Genomic DNA, 18,233 nt, shown 5'->3' on the forward strand with positions numbered 1-18,233 from the left:
TCTGCCTTTGTGTCTTCAATGATTCCAGCAAACTATTTTTTTTCCCACTGATTTTTTTTTTAAACAGACTCAGCAGAATCGATGGGTTGTGTTAAAGTTACAGATGCTGTAAAATTATTATAGGATGTTTATTAGCAATGGAAATTAATAATCTTAAATCCCAGGGCAATCCACTCCAATTCTGGGGGGTGGGGTTGGGGGTTGGGCATTTGCAAGTCTAGTAAATCAGAAATGAATTTGACCAATCATTGGACTATTCTACACTGATGTGGACTAAAAGCGATTTCAGAAAACAATACCTACTGCTCTTTTAGTCATTCAATCCAACAAATATCTCGAGTGCCTGCTATGAGACCAGGAACACACTTTGCCTTGGTAAGTATGCACTGAATAAAAATTCATGGATTGAAGGCAGATTATTTAGATAGAACCAGATCTGTATGTGGCTCAAGTGTTCCCTGACTGCATATTGAATAGCTGAGCAGGGCACACTAAAGAAAGGACAGAGTAATGGACTTGGTGTAAAAATCTTTCTAGGTGAAAATATAAACACCAGCGAATGTGGTCTGCCTGGTTTTTCCTCCCAAGATATATCCTCTCCGGCCAGGGTTCTGTTTTTTCAATCTCTTAGCTGGGGACGATTGCTTACTCATGTTCATGGGCTCCTGCTTTACATATAGGCATACTTTTGCAGTGAATAATACCATTTCCCTTCCAAAAGTCTGTCAGCCAAACCACCACACTTAATATCCTTTGCCTCCACTGCAATTTCAGCACTTCTGACCTATTTTTTCAGAGCTTTGTGGCTTTCCCTGGATTAGTACTTCAGACTTACCAGTGAAGGGCAGTGCAGAGTCAAGAATAACACCAGTGCTTGACATTTGCACCAGGATTCGTTTTTCAAAGCCATGCCTATGGTGCAGGCATGCAGACAGGCATCGCTTCAAGAAGGATGTTGCCAAAACCTGCATGTTACCTGGATGTGGAAGAGGTGGGAGGGACCCCTGATGCAGTCACATGGGCTTGCTCACCTGATCAGGTGGCTGTCACCATGGAAAGCTGGCAGACTTGAAAGAATGGGCAATAGGGGTGAGTGGGGATAAAGGAGAAGGGAGTGATTATCAGAGAGGGGAGGGACAGAGAGAGACTGGTGAGAGGAAGTGGGAAATATAAGACCCCAAAATGGAGGTGGTATCAAAGATCCCTGCTTGAAAATCTGCTTCAAAACCTGACCAACGTTTGACTTCAGGAGAGCTGGCTCTTTGTGTGAACTCAAGATTGCCCTCTCTTGACCACCGTCTTTCACTCGAACTTCTCTTCACTCTTTGTGGAGTAGAGAACTGGTGAGCAAGACAGGCTGCAGGTGGCCGGGAGCTGGAGCCCATGGACCCAACAATCTCTCATAGCCCTTGGGTTGTAGAGATGGCAACTTGGTTTTTCTTCAACAGTTTCTCTTTGGACAGTCAGAGCTACCTTATCACAGCACAGCTTTTCTCTTCTTAGTCACACCCTCGCAATCGATGTCATTCCCAGTAGGGTGATGTGGGGATAAGGTCAGGCATGGCCTCCAAGATTTCCTTACTTTGGGCCCAGTCCCCACTCAGCTCACACATCTTCTCTTTTGTATTCTGTTCAGACCACATGCCTCACTCCCTAATGGCAAAGGCTGAGGAACAGTATATAGATTTCTTTGGGCTGTTTATTTGCTGGCTGGGTTGTCCCTCTAGAATCTACTCAGATGCTGTGCATGACTGAGAAGCATCATGGTGAGGTAGAGTTGAGAGTCTCAGATGTAACAACGGTGGTAACCGATGCCGTCCACTCCTGCTGTTCATTCTTTCATTCATTTATTCATTCATTCAACTAAGACATATTTATTATAATAGTAGGAAGACAGTTGCCAAGGATGAATCAGAAGTACTCACTGCCCCAAAGGAGTATATTAGCCCTTTGGGGTGATGACTTTACACATGAAATACTTGTAGGACATCCCCAGCCAGGCAATGCGGACGTGCTAAATCAACACAAGTCAGAAAAAGGAGCCATAACCAAGTTATCTGGGAAGGGGTTACCAATGTGGCTTACTACCAAGCAAATGAAAACACCATACTTTATGTTTAGATTAATATAATAAATTGCCTACAAGTGCCAACTGTTGGGATAGATGATTTTACCACACATAGTACCAAAATTTACCATGCTAAGAAAATAAGGAAATTATTTCATTTCTTTTTTTTTTCTCCCTGAGTTCCCCTCCTCTAGGTCACTGTCCATTTTAAAATTTTGGGGTACAGGTGATCCATTCTTCTTTGTTTATGGTTATCTATAAATCTATAACCATCACTTCTCCATTCTTTTTATGGAAAAAAAATTCTGGAAAAGATTTGTAATTTGAAAGGAAATAAAAGATTTCCACTCTGAAATAGTGAGTTAGTGCCTTTTTGCAAGTCCTTCTCTTCAAAGAGACCCCATCTGGATTCTCTGTGGCAGTGCATGTCACTCCCTTCTCCCCTCCTCTTTGCCCAGAACCCAAGAAAGATTAAACATTCTTTTAACGTTTTTCTTCTATTTTTACCCATGTTCCACCTCTAAGGTACAATTGTGTTTTGCGATCATGTCTATAGATATGCACACATTAAGACTGGCTTACCCACCAGCTTTAGAAAACAAACATAAATAATCCCTTCCTGACTCTCCAAAAAAAAAAAAAAAAAGAAAAGAAAACAAAACAAAAGCAAACAACAATAAAACTAAACAAAAGAGCACACATGGAGAAACCAAGAGAGGGTCATTTTACACCGGTGCTTTCTTTTGAGAACAAAGACACTCCTGCACTCCTCCCCTCTCTCCTGCTTCTCCATCTCTGCAGCACTTTGCCATTGTAAGGTCATGTCTTAATTCCTTAGCTCCTTAGCTATCACATACGAGAATTCACCATCTTGCGCAGTCTTTGCTGTGGGAATGCTTCCTGAATGCTGATTTTGCAGAACCACATAAAAGTCCAGATGATGGGAGAAGTCAGTTCAACAGAGGACTTGTTAACGCTTTTTACCAGGTCAAAAGAAGCAAGGGCAGATCTGGAAGCTTCCCCTGAGGGTCAAGCATGGAACCATAGGTACGTAAAGAAGCAGGACAATTAATGAAGCAAACATGTAGGGGAGGCAGAAGGAAGCTCAGTCACTACACATGGGGAACTCGGAAAAGAAATGGATTTGGGAGACAGGGCTTGGGTGCATGTGGACAAATCAAAGCCGACAAGGCAGAGATTTCCAAGCTGCTTCTCAAATCCGAGCTTGCACTGTGCTACCTCATGCTTGGATATTTTTTCCCCTCTGTATGGTAGCCATCTTAATCTTTTTTATTGCTGGGGACAAGTGAGAAGCAATTGCTGGCCCGATTTCAACAATGAGCTTTTTTTCACCCAAGTTACAGAAACTTGCCAGGTCCTCAGCAGAAAGTATTTGAACCAATACTTTGTTTGTGTCATAAAGTTTTTGAAAAGTAAAAGAAGAATGAAGAAAATAGAAAGCTAATCCACTAGCTATTTGATGACAGAACAATTAGCAATCCAATTTTTATTGGTGCAGGTCAATGACAACTGGCCTTGGAGTCACATGGCCTGGATTGGAATCTCAGTTCTACCATGGCTGAGGCAACTGCCTCATCTCTTTGAGCCTCCTTTTTCCTTCATCTATAAAACAGGGACTTATATACCTTATGACTCTTGGGAGAATTTAGTAAAATGGGAGAATCCCTGATCAAAGTACCTGACACATGGTGGGCCTTTAATAAATATTGCAGTAGAGATTTGAATCTGAATTAAACCTGAAATGCATCCCAGCTGAATGAATTGCTTCCTTCCCTCCATGCACTCTCAGAGTTGACCCCTTCTAACCTTCTGCTCATAATGCTGGTGTGTGGCCTGGCTAGGAGCCATGAGATCTGGCTGCTGAGGGAGGAACAGCTGACGTTGACCACAGCTAACTGGTCTACCTTCGTCAAACGGACAAGTCTATGGCTTGAAAGGAAGGCATCTGGACCCCTCTCTGGCCAGGAAGCCCACGCTGGGCACAGAAAGCTGAAGCCGCCACACCTCTTGTGTGTCTTTCAGAATTATTCCCTTAAGAGGAATCCCAGCTCAGAACATTTTCTACTGTTGTTATTTTTCATTTGGAAAAAGGCCTTGCCTGACCCTTTGTGGTGGTTTTATAAGCACAGCAGAATGTGTGTGCTGTGTGCACATGTTTTTATTTAATGCTTGTTTAAAAACGAACAATCTTTCCTTTACTCCTACTTAATTTAAATATCTCTTTTAAATTTCATTTAAAAATGGGCAAGAGGAAGTAGCAGTGCGAAGAGCAGAGTTTTGAAGGTAGACTTTGTCTCAGTGGGGAGGTCTGAAGTCTTCTCTTTCCATGGATAGCTCTATAGTCCAAAGCCCCTTTCCTGGGTTCCTTGACTAGGAAAGACTGACTGGAAAATCACTAACAACTACCAAGTAAACTCAGGAGAACCCCAAGCCAAGTTTCTGCCACACAAGAATCTTAATTTTGGCACAGAAAATTGTTGCAATTGAGCCGTACTATTATTTCTAGAACATATTAGACCCTCCATGGGGAGAACTATAAACTGAAAGTGACAGTTCTCATAAATAACCGTGTGAGATTGGACAGTCCTCCTGTCTGAAAAAAGAAGTACGTGGGTAATGCCAACTAGAGCTGGCTTTTTACTGCTACAGGTCTAAGTCTAGAAAATAGAGAGCCTGAAGCCTCCTTTAGGAAGTTCTAGAGCAGGGGTTGGTGAACATTTTCTGCAGAGGGCCAGATACTAAATTGTTTCTGCTTTGTGGGTCCTATGTTCTCTGAACAACTACTTAACTCTGCTTTTGATAGTGTGGACATAGCCATAGCCAATACATAAATGAATAGATGTGGCTATGCTCCAATAGAACTTTATTTGCGAAAACAGGAGGCTGGCTGGATTTGACCCATGGGCTGTAGTTTGCTGAACTCTTGTTTTAGAGGAAGGCCTAAGAGGAGGCCAGGAAGTAAATGATTCGAGTCCCCTTTATCTTGGACTTTTTAGAAGATAAACCTGATTAAAGTGAGTTATTTTCACCCCATCTCCTCAGGTCAAACTCCAAATTTTTTTTTAGGGTTCAGATCTTACTATTTCATTATCAACTAAATGGAAGAGTTGCTATCAAATACAAGGTATTGAAAACTGACAGGGAAATGCTGGGTTTGTGGATTGTTGTGTGTGTGTGCGTGTGTGTGTGTGTGTGTGTGTAGGAGGGTGTTGTGGTTCTGAGCTAGAGCATTCAATCCATCCCCACACTATATCAAGCAATCCTATCCTTTCATACTCTTCACAAACGGTTGTCAACTCCTGCTTAACCATTCTGAGTGACTGAGTTTTTTTATTTTGCGTAACAGTTGGGAAGCAGGGCCTCATGGTATTTATAATTCTCTTACATAATTATTCCTTTCCTTAATCTGAAATTAGTTCCCTGATAATGTCCTCTGGCTTAACACAGAGGCAACTTGTTTCTTTTCTACCTGATAGCCCTGCAGGTATTTGAAGACAACAATTGTTTCTTACCCCTTTTCTCTCTCCAATGCTTTCCTACAAACTCCCCTCTTCCTCAGTCCTCTTGGGAATTCCGTGCCCTTGGCCATCTTCTGGAAAGCCTACCCCAACCAGCTCTTCTTCCTGACTGCCTCGGTCCTTTAGGCTGTAACGTATACATTTGCCCTTGCGTATTTCACCATGCTTGGGTGGTGAAAGCATTCTGTTGCTTCGCAGTACATTCTGCCTCTTTAAAAAGTTAATATGTCATCTAAGAGTAACAGCAACTGTTTTTGTTTCCTTTGCCCTCCTTTTAGTTCATTCTGTTGAGAGATTCAGCAGGCAATACAAGAGCAATAAATATCACTGAATTACTGAAATAGCTGCATTACTAGCATACGTAAGTTTTTCCAATGACTTGATTCACTTTTTGAAAGTTTAATAACTAATATGACAATTGAGCAATGAGAATGGAATCTCTGTTATATCTATTAATAGTAGGCTGATGGTAAATTCCTCTCAAGCTTGGATGAGGAAGTATTTTTCCTAGCTTAAGTTTCTCCTAGGTTTTAGTTTCCTATCACATCCTACAAACCAAAGAGAATTAGATTTGCTAGTGCTTGCAGATATAAAATTTTATTTTTGAAAGACCATTTTCTGGGTGAATGTATCTGAGATTTAACCAGTGTGCTATGGTCCAAAAATTGCATACAGATAATATATGTCAATGTTCCAAAAATGTAGATATACAGAATAATAGATGAGAAAACATAGCATTGTTATTCTTTTCTGAACTATGATCATGCAAGAGAATATAGGTGATTTAAAAGGCATATTTCATCTTTATTTTTCATGCTACCTTTGAACTTTTATTTTATGTTTTTCTCTTGCTCATGGGAAATATTTGTAATTCTCTTCTTTGTTAAGCTTTCTGAAACAGCCTTCTCAATTAAGTACAACAACTGGGGTGAAATTGCTCCACTATGACAATAAAGAATACTATGAGTGGATTTTATCAAAGAAACAGTTTGAATTATTTTTTCCTTGGGGACACTTAGAGACTAATCACAAGTAACAAGGAGCTCCATATCCTGCTTTTGATCATTAGAAGTGTTGTTCAAAATGCAGACCCTATTGAGGGAATCTACAAGGCATTCACGAAGATGCTCTGCAATAAAAGAACTCTCATCCAGTTGCTTGTCACCCTAAATTTAGGCAGACTCCTGGTAATTAAGTGAAAAGAAGAAGAGTTGGGTGATGGAGTTGGAGTCAAGTCCCTGGGCCTTAGAAAACCACTGAAAATGAAAGCAGTTTACCCCATGGTAGGTCTGAGTACCAAATCCAGGCTCAACAACTCACTCCAGGAGAGAAGAAACCTTTTTATTTGTTCTTGTGCCAAGCCTGGCTTCTTAGGTTGTCCTATTCAATCTGGCAGAACATGATGACGGAGATAAAGTCATTACTGGCAACTCGGGGCTCTGCATGTCTCTGCGAGGCCAGTGTTGTGTGAGGCTGGTCTCTGATGGCCTTTTAAGTGATGGAGAGCCTAGCAGCAAAGGACATATCTCAGTAAGTCTGTAATCTGTAATCTAAAGCAGGTCTTTCTTGAAGCTGACTGCCTGCTTAGGGAGGCCAGTAACCAGGGAAGTGACAACTGTAAGAGCGTGCTTTATGATTTAACTGAATTCATCCTTGAGCTGTTTATCCTGGCGTGTTGTCAAGTCACTGAAAAAATGGGGAGGTGGCAGAAGGGGCTACTCCTGAAGGGGTTGTGTAAGTGCCTTCTAGTGAACTCATTTCTAGGTTGTTGAATGGTCCTTCAAACCAGATTTTTTCCCGTCAAAGCTGAGAAAGTTTTGTACACAAGGTTTTCTTTGTAAGCTCAATTAACTTTCAAAATAATTTATACTTTTAGTTTAGGAACTACAGATGTTGTGTGGGTAGTGGCCAGGAGGAGGGGGTAGTAAGGAGAGGAAGAAGTAAGGATATAGGTGCATCCCACTCTGGAAAATGTGATACTTCTTTTCCTGGAAGAAGCACATCAATGTGTAGGATTACTAAAAATTTTAAATTGTTCGTGAAACAACTTGAGAAAGCCATGGCTGTTTGGTTTGCAGGAGGTAAGACTGGATCTTCTCCCATAGCCTGGTCCTATAATGAAGTCCAGATCTTTGTGACAGGATTGTCTGTGATTGTTAATTTAATGCCTGGAAACAGTCCAAACTCTGGGTAGCAGAAACCCGCCATTCATGAAACGCTAGCTTACTTTGCAAAAGAAATACAAAACCAAAAATATTACATAACTGTTAGGATGTGTTAATAGGCCAAGGGGCAGAATGACTTTATTAACTAGACAATAAGTTAATTTTCACGGGGGAATGTTTTTCACCACTAGAAATACACTTGTACTTTTTTCCGCCGAAGTCTATTCACTGATTATTTAGTGTTGAGTTTATGGGTAGATGGGGGTGTTTGGGGTTTGCTGAATGTTTTTGGCTATTTCATAGTATGATTTCTAAGTACATTATATACCCCAAATCACACAATAATTTTCATATAATGGCTCATCAATGCCTTTACAAATAAAAAAGAAAACATTTGTAAAGTGCTTTATAGTTTACAAAACACTTGCAAATAATCAAAATTTTCAAGTCTACCTAATATTGAAGCTACTAAAAAAATCAACCAATAAGAAAACTATTGAGAATCAATCTCACTAGAATTAAAGCCTCTTGTAATCTTTTTTGTATACATAGGACTTTAATGAGAATAGTTAATCACAGCTCAGAAAACATGGCTCTCATTCATTCATTCTCTCACCCATCCATTCACTCCGGGAATGTTTACTGAACATCCTTCATTAGTTGTGGTTTTGAGGTATGCAGAGATTGGCTATCAAGGCAGAATATTCTTGTGTTTCCACAAGAATTTACCTTGGGCAAATTACTTCACCTCTCTGAACCTCACTTTCCTTATCTGTCAAATGGGGATAAAAACAGTGCCTCCCTCATGGAGCTGACATAAGGATTAGATTGTTAATATGTGCAAAACATCTAGGAGACCATCTGGTTCCTGTTTGCTACCATAATCATCAATTCAGTACTAGTGTGTGCAAGACAGCATGCTAGGTCCTGGGACAGAGGCTCACATGGACAGAACCCTGCTCCTGGCCTCATGAAATTTACATTCCATTGGGGAAGGCAGACGTTAAGCACGGCACCCTCTGATTTGCTATTGAATTGGTGGGAGGATGCTGTGACAATGTAGAAATCTGGTCCAGTCTGAGAGGAAAGGGCAGGATTCCTTGAGAAAGCAGCAGTTCAGGTGAGCTTGGAAGGACTAGAGAAGGTTGGACAAGTGTGAGCCTCAGGAAACTTCCCAGACAGGAAGAACAGTGACTCTAAATGCCCTGTGGCAAGAAAGAAGTATAGTAGAGATGAAACTGAGCGAGCAAGGGGAAATGGGAGGCTGAGGCCCAGCTGACGGGCTTCTTATTAAAGAGGGTGGATTTTATTTTGAAGGCAATGAGAAGTCACTAACAGTTTTTAAACAGGGAAAGAACACGCTCAGATTTGCCTTTTAAAACCACTTTCCTGCTATGTGGGAGATGGCTTCCAGAAGTGGGCATGTCTGTCTTCCATGCCTCGCCTGGATCAATGCCAGTATTGTGGTTCTTATATGGCAAGAGGCTGCCACTGGGAAACTGGGTAAAGGAAGGGGTACTGTCCATAAGTAGTCTGTGTGCAAGTCTACAATTTTCTCAAATTAATAAGTTGATTAAAAAACATTGGTAGAAGCTCAAGCTGTAAGGCAGAGCTCTTGCAAAGAAATGTCATCTCTAGGTATGTGTCAGTTTTGTGGGAGGAACCAGCATCCTAAATTGGAGGCTCCAGTGCTGCTGATACAGAGCTTGGCTTCTGGCCGTATCTTTTAAAAAGATATAGGATGTCTGTGGACCGAAGCATCACCAGTGCATGACAGGTGGCTCTTCCTCTCCAATTGGGATGGATGGAGTCTGGCACTGTAGTTTGTAATTTTCAAATACTGTGAGTTTTTTCTTATAAGGAGAGAAGTCATTATTTTTAAAGCATGTGCTTTCAATGATGCATTCTTGATTGATGACTAAGAATTCTTTTTCTCTATGCCATGTTGCAGCCTCATATAATTAAATGGTCTCCCTCTTCAACCGTAAAGAAACAAAACAAATAAACACTGAAAGCAACCTTGCTGCCATGTGGAGAAGGGCCCAGACGGCATCCAGAGGGAATGCAGGGATACCAGTTAGGAGGCTGCGGCAGGCCCCTTGAAGCTTCATGACCCAGGGTGTGGTCTGTGGACAAGCAACTTTGGCATCACCCAGAAGCCTGTTAGAAATGAGGCATCCTGGCCCCATCCCAGACCTGCTGAATCAGAATCTGCATTTTAACGAGATCCCCAGGTGATTCATCTGCCTGCTAAACCTCCTGAAGCACTGCACCAAAGAAGTGGCAGAGCAGATGTTGAGAAGAAGACATCCCCAAAGGACATTAAGGAGGTTGAATCAACAGAATTGGGTGATGGCTTGGTTATAGGAGTGAAGACGAGGTGGTGTCAGGGAGCCACTGATTTTTGCAGGTGAGAAACTGGAATGCTGGAGCTGGTCATGGCAGTAGGGACTATCAGAAGCTGAGATTTATAGGGAAGACTTGGTTGGTGTCCAGTCTAGGACACAGCATGAGTGGTTGCCAGGCTGGTTCATGCCTGGTCTCCCTGCTGGGCTCGAGATGAGGTCAATGCATCCAGTGGACAGTCACTTGTTGGCCCAGCCACTGCTGGACACAGCCTACTGCACTGCCCCAAGCAGAGTTAGTTACGCCCTATCCAAACCTGCATATGATGATTATGCAGATTTCATAAAAATCCCGAGATCCATGGCTATTAACACAGGGTCTCCTATAGTTCTCCAGCCCAAGACTGCAACCAAAGAATATCCTTAACAACACCATCAGCTTAGAGCAATCTGCAATTGCAAAACTCTGAGAACTTTTTACAACTGAGTCAAACAAGTTGCCAGAAACTTGGCCCACACTTTAGGAACTATATGCATTGGATTTTGAATGATTTAGTCAAATTCACAGCTAATCTACCTCTACAAAACCTGGGAAAGATTTGAAATATATTGACATCAGTAAAACAAGCTGAACAAAGCTTTTACATTTGATTAAAGTAGCTAGGAATGTCACGGGAACATTCTATAACAATAGCACAGGGGAAAATTATCAACAAGTTTGAAATTTTAAAAACCATGACTAATCTAGAGCAAGGTATTTTCCTGTAATTTCTTGTTCATATCCCTATTCCTTATGTACTTTCCCTAAATAGAGGCTAGAATTACAAACACATACAGACACACAAAGGGCATTAATTCTGGTTTTGAACTCGGAAAGATCAGCTGCTCTAGTCTTTTTTAACACACACACACACACACACACACACACACACACCCCACATACACACCTTTCGATCCCTCTGTTTCCTCTTAAAAGCTGCATCTTAGATTTCACTGACGTTCATATTAATAAGATATTGCAGTTCTTAATCTCTTCTTACAAAGCCTCATGACATATATGAGATGAAGATCCTCTGCCTGTTGCCCACAAATGTTTACATATACAAGTAGACTCTGAAAACATCTTACAAGGAGGGACATATCAAAAATGAATTTTGGAAAGTAATTTATTTATTGCTTGAATAGATATTTATTTAGGTGCCAAAGTTTTCATGGATGCAAGGAAGGGTCTATAACTACATATCACCTTTCTTGTTTGTTTCCCAGACATGACATTTAAGACACAATCTTTTAAAATGGAGGGATCATTTTCAAGATCTTCTACAGCAAGCCAGGAGACTAGAAAGGAATTGATGAACTACCCTTGTAATTTTGCAGAATATATTAGCCTGGCGTCGTCATTCTAAAATAAGCCAGCATAAAATGTGACTTTTGCAAGGCTGTGCTCCTGTAAAGTACTAACCAATTAACTAATCAATTCATCCATTCATCAGCCTCTCACTGAATGCAAGACATGGTGCCGGGCCCCTGCCCTCAGCCAAATGGCAGAGAAGGAAAAGTCAACTGAGATTACTCTGCAATGTAGTGGGGACAATGAGCACAATATTCACGTGAGGTTCGAAAAGAAATCATGGCAACTGTTCAGGCTGCTAATTTTCAGCTCAGGGAGGAGAGAGGGGCACCTGAATTGGACTGAATGTCTGGGGAAAGTTTCCCAAAGGGATTTGACACTTGAGCTGCATTTTGAAGAACAGCCAGGAGTTGGGCAGAGGAGAAAGGGGCAGAAAGGGCAGAGGGAAGAGAATATGAGAAAGCACAAAAGTGGGAGGCAGTAAGAAGCCACCGGCACATCTGCTGAACAAGGTGGAATCCAGATGGCAGTCTGCGATAGCTGCTGATAGAAACGAGAGACAGCGCTGGGTGGGGGAAGGAAGTGAACAGGAAGGGACAGGTGCAAAGGGACAGGAGGCTGCCCCGGGGCCTGCATGGCTGGCACTGGAGGTTGTGCATTTCTATCAGCAGCCGTGTGGTTTTCTCCAGCTGCCTTGGAGGGCCCCAGGTGGATCCAGACTGCACTGCCCCAGGTGTGGAAAGATAAGGGAGGAAAGATGAGGAAAGTTGAGATGCTGGCTGGTGTGAAACACTGCAGCGTGCAGTCTGCTTCAAAAAAGGAAGCGAGGCCAGACAGGAAGTGCCAGATGCAAATTTACATTATCAAAAGATAAGGACGAGTAAGGACTGACGCGTCCCCATGAGTCAGGGTCAGAGAGCCGGAAGGACAGAAGGTGAGAGGGAGACGTGATTTTACAGGCGGAGCCCTCTGAGTTACGATAAAGTCTTGGTGGGGAGTTGTCAGTAAAAAAAAAAAAAAAAAAACCCTAATGTGATTTTACAGGTGGAGCCCTCTGAGTTATGATAAGGTCTTGGTGGGGAGTTGTCTTTACCCATTTTCCAGAAAAAAAAAAAAAAAAGCCCTAATGTGGACTAAAGGGAGATACCCAGACTCTAATGGGCTGAGCTATCCATCAGCTGGGCAGAAGGGACAGATCTGCAAGTTGCGGTCTGTACGTGTGGACCCGTCTATCCAGAAGGAAGGTTGCCCCTTCCTAGCCGAGGTCACTGGCCACATAAGAATGCCAAATACATTTGTTAAATGTACGGATTAGCTTCAGTGCAAATTTGATCACATCCCTTAAATGCTTTTTTATTCAAGTAAGGAGAAGTTCTTCCAATGTTACCCAGGAAAGCTTGGTAATCCAAAACCAAAGAAAGAAAACATCCAATATGCTGAAGAATGCTGCTTTCCTAGCCTGCGTTTAATGGTGATTCACTGAACCAGGAGTTCCGGTGGAGAAGAAGGAAGACTAGCAACAGACAGTCTGGACTGGTAAGGCAAATGAAATGCCTTGAAGGGTGGGACATTTTTGTTCCTCCCACCAGGGGTAATGTCAAGATGTGTAAGGTGTTCCTCTAATGGCCGAGCTACCCAGCATTACCCAAGAGGAAGGGAAATATGCAGTGCCATTGAAATGACATACAAGTCTTGACTTTTTTGCTAGGAGAAGAAAAGGAAGCAACTTTCTCTTCAAATGTCTGCTGAAAAACAGTTTACTTTCTCTTTGGTATCTAAGACTCACACCAAAATCCACTTGTGGCTGTAAACAACTAAGCACTCGGAGGTTTGGACTGTATGGGCTTTCGAGAGAAGACAAAGGGAAAATATTTTCGGGAGTTTTAATGTTAAATTAGGGATCTAATTACCCTGCATAGTAGGAGATATTTCCCTATGTTGTAACACTTGGATTTAGTTCATGGAATCTTCCAGGCTTTCAAAACAGAGACCTCTCACCAGAAGATTCACTTATCTCTTCTCCTCCACCCCCCACCCCCCTGACCCTGTGAGCCACTCCAACAAAGTCCTAACTTGAAACAGACAGGCAATTCACTCTGCCCCAAAATGGAGTTATCTAATCTCCCAAAAATGACACCTGGCAAGTTTCTAACCATAATGCTATTTGGTTAGAGTTTCTTCTTACAAGCAATATAAATGCCTTTTAAGTCTGTAAGCACCACAACTAGTGGAAACAGATAATAATAACAACAACAACAGTAATAATAATAATAAATGGCCTGATACACAGCCTCCACTCTCATTGGGTGTTTTAATGTATGTCAGCAATGTACCAAGGAGCGCTGATCAGATCATTTATCATTCATCAAGTGTTTACTATGGCAGCCCTCTGCCTGTTGCTAGAGATACAAACGGTCTCTGCCCCCATGGAGCTGATAGTCTAGGAAGGAAGACAGACATTAAATAAATAATGCAGTTTAATAATTTTCATACCACCCCACATTAGCTGATTTAAAGGGAAAATGTGTAGAAGCCTTTTCAGATCAATGTCCTCCTTGTTGTAACATATTCTTTTCTCTACCAAGGTGAATAACTTTCCAGTGAAAGAATGGAAGTGATTACTTGTCAAACCAAGAAAGTACTTCCCTTTGTTATTCATAAAGTTGCTCAACACCCATGCAGCCACCTAGGTTATTCACAGAGAACATCAGGAAGTGGAGACTAGTCACAGATAAGCCCGCTCTGGCCATCCCTGTGTAGACAGACAAGGGTGAGCCAAGTGGGAGGGTGGGGTCCTGTGAGTCTTGGAGAAGAGGCTGGTCACCCTGTAACTGATCCTCCGGCCAGACAGGGTGGCACCTGAGTTTGTGGAGATGGTCTACACAGCAAGGGGAGGCAAGAGGGAATGCCTAAGGAAAAACCACCTGCTCCGGCCCAGGTGGGTGACCTTTGTCCTACCAAGGCTCAGAAGAAATAATAAGAATCTCCACTTGCACCCAGCCACCTAATTAGCATATTGACCTCAGCAATGAGTGCACTTATCAGAGGACTTCTGGCACCCATTAGACTAGTGCTTCTCAAAGTCTAACAGGCAGACAAACAAAAACCCATAGGACTGTTCAGCACAAACAATGAACCCTATTGTAAACAATGGACTATAGTCAATAGAACAATAATAAAAATGTTCTTCCATGAATTGTAACAAACATACCACACAGATGCAGGGTGTTAGCAATAAGGTGGTATATGAAGATTCTGGATTTTATGAGTGAATTTTTCTGTAAACCTACAACTTCTCTAATAAAAAAGACACACAGAGAGAGAAATAGAGAACAAACCCCAACTTTAACAAGTATGTGTGTTACCTGAGAGCTTGCTGAAGTGCAATTTCTGAAATACTAGAATATGCAGACTCACAGAGTAAGAAATCAGAATACAGCTTACCAGGAGGAGGGGAGGGGTAATGGGGAGTAAATGCCCAGAGTTTCTGTTTGGGTGATGGAAAAGTTTTGTAATGGATGGTGTTGTAGGTAGCACAATATTGTGAATGTAATTAACACCACTAAATTATATATTTGAAATTAGTTAAAGTGGGAAATTTTATATAGGATACATGTTACCACAGTAAAAATTAAAAGGGAAAAAAAAAGCAGATTCTGAGATCTTGAGTGGACCTGAGATTGGGCGTTTTAAACTAGCCCCCATTTGATGGGGATGCGTGAGGCATTAAAAAGTCAACACGATTTCAGAGTAATCACCTTTTGCGAGAGAAATGAGCCCTCTGCGCAGGGGAGGCCTTTAAAAGACACTAAAAACGTGTGATCAAGGGTGTAGGTGATCCAGGAGAGTGAGGGGTCAGGAGACAAAGAAGACAGAAGCAGAAAACCATGTCCTCAAATGTCAAGCCAGGTAAGGGCTGAAAGGTATTTACTGGATTTAGCTACAAAGAGATTGCCATGATACATTTTTTGAAGCTTTTCCAGATGTGTTTCAGTGGCATGATTAGAATAGAGATATTATATTCTGAACAAATTCAGACATTAAACAGGAGGAAAAAATGTACACAGATATATATCCTCTTCTTACAAGATTTGCTGCCATAAGACTTTCTCTGATTACACTGATATTCTAGTTTCCAGATCTTATTAAACATTTGTTGGGGATGCATAGTGTCTAAGCCAATGCTACTCTTATGTATGTTTTAAACGCTTCAGGGGCTGGGCTGGTATGAAGCACTTACGTCATAACCTATCGTATCAAAGTAAAGAGACTGACATTCAGTTCTCTGAGTCTGTAATCTCACCATGTTAACATCTCATGGGCAAGGATTTGTAAGTTACTATATACACTGTATGTAGAGAAAAAGAGTACCCAATATATTATTAGAGAACTTTTTCAGCCGGTCTATAATCAATCAAAAAATGAATTTTGTAGCATTCATAGCTCATTGGATTCAGCATATTATAAAATTAATGTCTAAATAACAATACGTTTCTTTTCTTACAATGAGAACTATAATAACACTTAAATTGTAAAATGAGCCAGCAGGGGTACAGGATGAGAGAGGAGCAGAGTTTTTCTGCCTTATCTAATCCACACTCATTGACCTCTATTCTTTCTCCTTGTCTTTGGAGGAATGTTAGGATTTTCTTTCTTTCTTTTTTTTTTTCCTTTTTTTAGTTTTTTTTTCAGTTTTTAAAATATAAACTCTAGCTTTCCAGTTTGAGGTTTTAAAAGAAAATAACTCAGCTATTTTCCCATTGGTTTGGTACCAAGAAAACATTTCTGACGAAGGCTTTTGGATGCCTCTCAGCCTGGAGCCTCTATGAAAAAGCCAACTTCTCATTGCTCCTTCCCTTCTTGCTCTGGGGTCACCTTCCATGGAAACCTTCCCTTCGGCCCAGACAGATTCCTGCCCCCAGCCTGTCCCTGGAGCACTTATCCCTCTGAATAAGTGATTTACTAGTCTGTGTGCCCCAGAGGCTATGAAATTTCTGGAGCGTAGGGATGGGGTCTGTTTGACTTGCCAACCTCCAGTCAGTGCCTTGTGAGTAGCCTGGCCAGTGACTGGCTGACACATTTGCTAAATGAATAACCCAAAGGAGATAAACCTACCAAGGAGCGGGGATGTGGTTTCCACCTCCTTCCACTCTGGGCTTTAGGATAGCACCTCCTGAGCCTGCCTTGCTCTAATATTTCTGTTTAAAATCCCAAGGGGTAACTTCCTCCTAGGCAGTTTAGAAAGACGAATAACTGATTCATTAATAAAAGTTTAACTTGTATTAAGGATTTCATTCCAAGTACATATGTGTGTTTTAAATCCACATGTATAAAGTATAATTATAACGCAATTCTAACAGTACCTTACTACAATGGGATTAGAGCTGTTCTGAGCCCAAGGGGTTTTTGTCCATATTCTCATTGGATTCCCTTCTCTCTGTTTCATCTGCAAAATCTCAGCTTTAGAGACGTCCACAGCCCCAACTATGCACTTCATCAAAGGCTCCCTACAGCCCTGACCATATCACTCACAGTCACTGTAGCACAGACATTCACAAATGCTAAAGCCTCAAGAGATGCGGTTTCCCTTGATACTGTGTTAAGGGTGTTCTGCAAAAATGCCTGCAGACGAGCATGAGAATGCCGTCTAGAAATTGCTCTCAGCCAGATGCCTGCTGCGGCTGCCTTTGAATTATTCCACACAGTTCTTTTAATTAGGAGGCGTTTCCTCCCTGAAGGAGTTTCGCCATCATTCAGAAGTGGTTTTCTCCAGGGTGGGCAGTCGCTTTCCCGGTATCAAATATCTCCCCTGCAGCGGCAGCCATAGGCAGAAGTCATTTGGTTTTGACAAGTTGCCTTGCTGGTATTTTTGCAGCTTAACTGCGACATGCTTACTGAATGTGGGAGCTAGAAAGCGTGGATTTTCCCAGAGGAAATGCGCACCTCCCTTTCGAGACTGCTGCGTCTTTCACTGGGTGCTATGGTACCTCATTTGCTCACTCATTCATTCAACAAACATTTACGGATCTAAAAAAGTGGCAAAGAAGTCTTTAAGGACATCCCTGGACCACTTTATAAACCATCTGAAGAAAAAAAGAGTAAATAAATTTCCCTTTGAATTTGCTGATAGTTAAGTTACTGGTATGGAGGAGGCAAACGGCAATCTTTTTGGGATTTATTTGCAGCAATTTGGAAATCTGGGGCATTACTTTATGGTTAGCTAATGCATATGTCAGAAGTTATTTTCAATTTATTATGGCTTAAAAACAGATGTATGCCTTAATTATTAAAGGCACCAAATATTGTGGATAGAGCACTAGAAGTAGATACAGAGGGTCTGAACTCTGGTTGCAATGGGGCCCCAAATACCTGAGGGGTCTTAGAACTGCCTTTAACTTCTTGGAGGCTCAGCTATGGTTTCAGTCAAGTGAACTGATGGCCTGGGTGATTTCCAAGCTCTCTTTTGAGTGTCATCCTCTATGATTTTATGAATGGCCTTGAAGAAACTATGAAAATTCATATGATCTTAGCAGGGAACAATACAAAAGAGATTACACATCAGCTCATTGTCCTTGACCATGGTCGACTGTGGCCGATGGCCATACCCAACCCTCATGCTTTCATAGAGAGAGCAAGCTTTTCTGTAGCAAAATGAACTTGTTTTGAAAAAAAAAAAAAAAAAATCAGTAGGAAGTGGGGTATGAACAACAAACCATTATTAAATCCACTATGCCTCAGGCTTTGCTGTTGTTTTGACAGCCACTG

General features: G+C 41.6%; 1 protein-coding gene across 3 annotated transcripts in view; it reads right to left on the reverse strand.

Annotated features, from left to right (window-relative positions):
- The window catches only part of EGFR (epidermal growth factor receptor), a 234,815-nt gene that overhangs the window by 105,512 nt on the left and 111,070 nt on the right, over positions 1–18,233 (reverse strand). Inside the window, exon 1 of one of the 3 annotated variants that reach the window (XM_037837163.1) lies at positions 5,602–5,726. The exons of the other annotated variants lie outside the window; for them this stretch is intronic. The gene's annotated coding sequence lies outside the window, so the exon portion shown is untranslated. Of the gene's footprint in view, positions 1–5,601; positions 5,727–18,233 lie in introns of those variants that run through there. 3 annotated transcript variants of the gene reach the window in all.

This window comes from Choloepus didactylus, chromosome 5, assembly GCF_015220235.1.
Source record: "Choloepus didactylus isolate mChoDid1 chromosome 5, mChoDid1.pri, whole genome shotgun sequence".
Taxonomy (NCBI): Eukaryota; Metazoa; Chordata; class Mammalia; order Pilosa; family Megalonychidae; genus Choloepus; species Choloepus didactylus.